General features: G+C 43.3%; 1 non-coding gene across 1 annotated transcript; it reads right to left on the reverse strand.

Moving 5' to 3' along the window:
* Positions 1–549: 549 nt before the first annotated feature.
* On the reverse strand, positions 550–683 carry LOC111758296 (small nucleolar RNA SNORA2/SNORA34 family). Its single transcript, XR_002792494.1, has one exon. It is a non-coding gene; the product is annotated as a small nucleolar RNA SNORA2/SNORA34 family (small nucleolar RNA).
* Between the last annotated feature and the right edge of the window lie 4,253 nt (positions 684–4,936).

The raw sequence follows: 4,936 nt of genomic DNA on the forward strand, positions 1-4,936 counted from the left end.
CAGATGGCGCCATGTGCATACAAATCCGGTTTTTGTTTTGTTAAACTTTTTTTTCAATTTTTATTTTTATTTTAAAGGGGGGTAAAATTAAACACAACAAAACACAACAAAATAAGACATAAGAAAGTAATGTAAGAGATAAATTTCAAAGCTAGATGACCTGAGATCTTCACTATCTATCATATTGTCTCTTGTTTTCTTCCCAATAGTTGTCCATGTCTTCGCATACAGAGAATTCATACAAAACAACATAGTATAAAGCTGATCTGAACAGAATGAGGAAGGCGTTTTAGGTCTTCAAAACCAGACAATAGGGAAGTTGCTAATGGCTGTCGTAGAGTCTCTCATTCTCTTCAAAATAGCTGTCCATACTTTTATGTATATTGAAGCTCAACAAAACAAAACAGGCAGCGGGGAGGGGTTGCATGGTTTCTCGGCGCTCCAGGTCCCAGCATGGCACAGGTGCCAGTAAACGTCAGAAGCTCCTGTCCTAGGCCGCCTTAGCCTGCCACACCGCTCTCGCAGGTGGTATGGGTGGTGGTTGCTTCAAGCTGTTTCTTTCTAATGAATTGACCATTTCACTGCCCAAGTTCTGAAATGGCCAACAGACCATAGAAAGACTCTTTAGGCTCCTGCTTGAAACCAACAGTGTCAGGAAGCTGCCAGCCTTGATTCAGGGCCAGTATTTTATTAAATTTTTTCTGCTGTGGACCAGGTTTCAGCTGAGGTTGGCAGGAAAGATGGGTACATGTCAGAGCAGAGGTAAGAAAGTGCCTTAAGAGCACAGGTAGTAGGATTGGTTAGAACAAACAAAACAAAACAAAACAGTGATCAGTTAAGCTAGTTAGGGGACTTCCCCTAAGAGAGGCTGGCAGGAAACTGCGGAATTGTAAGTAAAAGTGATTTTCTCAGGGAAGTCACCAACAGAGGGCTGCATAGTTAGGGTGTGGCTCAGAAGAGGCCCTCAGAAGGGTGAGAGAGAGAGAGAGAGAGAGAGAGAGAGAGAGAGAGAGAGAAGAGACCACACAGTGCAGGAGGACAGTGGCCCACTGCTGCGTGGTGGAAGCTGGACTGAGACATGGCTTTAGAAACCCCGAGGATCCCTGACTGCTATTACGTGGTCTGCAATGACCGTGCCTCACAGAACATTCATTCTGCAGGAGCCCTGTTCTGCACGGAGCACAGAAACCAGTGCAATTCTCCAAGGTATTAATGGCATGAGCATTCTACTGGTGCTTTCCATTTGGAGCAGAGAGACCAAGAAATTCCCCACAGCTCACATTTGAACTGGAGGTTGTGCACAGCATTAACTGTACAGTGGGAATAAATTGGAGTATTAAAGGACCTCTTAGGGGTGAGCAGTTTAAAAAGATGGAATGGCCTTGACTGGACTCCCTCAGCCTGGGGTTGAGTCCTTGGGGGAGAAGACAGTGCACTGGTGGCAGAGAGTTGTCCTTGGAAAGAATAGTCCATGGTCAAGAGCCAAGATTGGTGAGCAGAGAGCCACAGTGTGGGGTCGGTGGGCGCCAAATGTCCTGCTGGGCTGCCCACAGGATTCCCCAGGAAGTCACTTGTGGAGGACCCATGGCAAAGCCACTGAGGGCCAGGCTAAGAAGCTGGCTCTCGGGGTGCCTCAAGCTGGGCTCTCCAGGGGCTGGGTCACCTCTGCCCTTCACTGGGAGTCCACCCAAGAGTTGCAGCTGAACACAGCCTGGGGAACAAGTGGTACAGCCACAGAACTGAGAAGATGCCTGTGGGAGTGCCCCAAAACACGTGAGAGGAGCCCCAACTCAGGACTGCCTGCTTGCTAGGCAAGTGCTCCACTGCTGAGCTACATACCGTAGCCTCAGAAATCCGTGTTTTCATCCTTAGTTTCAATGGCAGTCAGCAGAAGTGAACTTGGCAAACCTAAAAATAAAAAGGAATCTGTGAGGAGGATAAAGAATATCACGGAGTTCATGGACCGATGGGAAGTTGAACGATGAGTGGAGACCATAAGCAGAAACTGTGTTAGATGAGGTTTTCCTTCTGCTGTGGTAAGAAAACGTGATCAGATCCTGATTGCGATGCCGCAGAGGAAGCAGCTGAGGAAGGGCTGCCACAGATCCTCAGGCACCACCAAGGTAGTTCAGTGGGTGCCTACACGGGGTGTTACAGTCTCCAACCCCCGCAGGACAACTGGAGGGGAGGGCAGACAGTGGAGCACGGAGCAGAGGAAAGCTCAACGGAGAAGCCAAGTGCTCCCCAGCCTGGGCCCGCTCCAGCACAGGTCCGGGATCAAGCTGTGCTGAGAAATGCATGAAACTTTCTGGGGGAAGACGGGCAGCAGCGGGCAGCTGGGCACTGATCCTAGATGTCACTGTCTGCAGTGCCAGCTGTGCCTGAGACACAGGTCTGAGCCTGCTATCACAAACAGGGGCCCTCCCTGCTCCCCGGCCTCTGCTCCCAGTGCAGAGCACGGGCCTGAAGACTGCTAATCAGGAAAAGCACAGGACCAGGCAGATTTACTGCTCAATTCCATTAGACCTTCGGAGAAGAACTAACCAGTTCTCCTGAAACTTCCGTACAGTAGAAAGGGAAGGAATCCTTGGAAATTCATTCTATGAACCCAGCACTTGTGCAGAAGCCAGATACGTGTTCAGCAAAAAAGAAAAACTGCAGATCAGTATCCTGGATGAGCACAAATGCAGAAGTTCACAGTATGAGCCTCACAAACCAGATTCAGCATCACATTAAAAGATCATATGCCATAACCAAGTTGGTTTTATTCCAGGGACTCAAGAATGGTCCAACGTATATAAATCAGTAAATTTATATACCACATAAATAGAAGCAAGGATAAAAATCACATGAGCATCTCAACATATACTTCAAAAGCTTTTGACAAAGCTCAACACCCCTTCATGATAAAACGTCAATAAAATAGGCATGGGCAACTTTGCCTCAAATTGATAAAAGTCGTGTGTGGTAAACCTACGGCCAACATCATAGTCAGGAAACACTGAACTAATTCCCTCTACTATCAGAAACACCAGGGTTGAAATCTTGCCACTCTTGTTCAATGTAGTACTTGAAACTTTAGCCAGCACAATTAGGCAAGAGAAAGAAATGAAAGGGATAGGAATAGGAGAGCAAAAGTCTAATTATCCCGATTTGCAGATTATATGATTCTTCATATAGAAGACTATAAAACCCCCACCCAGGACACTTTTAGAGCTGATAAACAAATTCAGCAAAGGATACGGCAGGATACAAAATCAATACACAAAAATCAATCACATTTCAGGATACCAATAATGAACCCACAAAAAAGTAGGGAACAATCTTCCATTCACAGTAGTTTGGTAAAGAATTCCTAGGAGTCAGCCTAACCAAGGAGGTGAAAGACCGCTGTAATGAAAATTACAGAACTCCGAAGAAACAACTTAGGAGGCCTTAAAGAGGCTGAGGCAGGAGGATCACAAGTTCAAGGTCAGCCTAGCTTATATAGTGAGTTCAAGGCCTGCTTGAACTACATAGCAAAACTCTGTCTCAAAACACAAAAACTGAAGCAAATTAATGTTGGTGAGGATGAGGGGCTGGGTTGGAGGGGTGGGAAGGAATGCTCCCACATTGTTGGTGGGAATGTAAACTAGTGCCACCACTGTAGAAATTAGTGTGGAGACTTCTCAGGAAACTAAACATAGAAATATGGTCCACTTACATTACTCTCAGGCATATCCCCCAAAGTTAACAGTGGTATTTACAGGGTACATGCATATCCGGGTTTATAGCTGTGCAGGTCACAATAGCTAAGCTGTGGAAATAGCTAGGTGTCCCCTGACAGGTAAATGAATAAAGACAGTGTAGTGTCTGTAGGCAGTGGGATAGTACTCAGCCATAAAGAAGAATAAAACCATATCATTTGAAGAAAAATGGTTGGACCTAGAAACTGTTATGTTAACTGAAATTAACCAGACAAAGAAAGTTAAATATTCTGTTTTCTCTTACATGAGGAATATAAATAATAAAATAAAGGAGAGGGCACAAAGAACTAGAAGCCAGACTTTGAGAAACAGGAATTAAGATTAGCAGGAAGGGGAAGAAAAGGAGAAGGGAATAATCAGATTGAAATTGATTGTGATATGTTAATGTATGTACCAACTTCTCAAATTGAAGCTCACCATCAAATAATAGTAGCATTCACTAATAAAATGCGCCAAAATATTTTTAAAGAAAATAACAAATAAAAATAAGGTTATAGTAGCTAAATCATACTAACAATCAAAGTAAATATAAATGTTTTTATAAGACCTGCTTCAAGCAAAAAATAAAACTTGAAGATAGGGTTTTATTATGTCTTCGAGGCTGCCCTTAAGCTCCTGGGATTAAGTAATTCTCCTGCCTCAGCCTCTGGGGTAGCTGAGACTACAGGTGACCACTGCAGTGCCTGACAGAAAATATTCTTGAAAGGTTATAAAAGAAGATAGGCAAAGATATACTAAGTCAATAAAATGTCAAAGAAAAATACGGAGTGCAGAACTTAAGGCAAATAGCCATGACTGCAACAAACAACGCATAAAAATATCCACCGTATGTGTATAATAGGCATAGTAAGACATTAAATAACATTGGATCAAAATATATCGTGTGAAACAGGTGTTGTGAAATATGTTTGAAAATGCCCAAATCATAAATGGCATGAGAGAAAAGAAACTTCAGAATACCTCTCCTGGATTTTTAAAAAAAAAATTTATTTTATTTGAAAACGATAAAACCAAGGAGAATAAAACAGAAGAAAACCAATAAAAAATAAACCAGTATAAACCAGGACTTCAAAGCATTACAAAACCAACAATAATTACCATAATGCCTTTTGTTGTCTTCAAAATAGCTGCAGACACTTTTGGACATAGTAAAAAATGGAACAGATCAGAACAGAATAGCAACCATAAAG

Source organism: Cavia porcellus, unplaced genomic scaffold (genome assembly GCF_034190915.1).
Source record: "Cavia porcellus strain 051 isolate PalLab524CR breed Dunkin Hartley unplaced genomic scaffold, mCavPor4.1 scaffold_29, whole genome shotgun sequence".
In the NCBI taxonomy this organism is placed as follows: domain Eukaryota; kingdom Metazoa; phylum Chordata; class Mammalia; order Rodentia; family Caviidae; genus Cavia; species Cavia porcellus.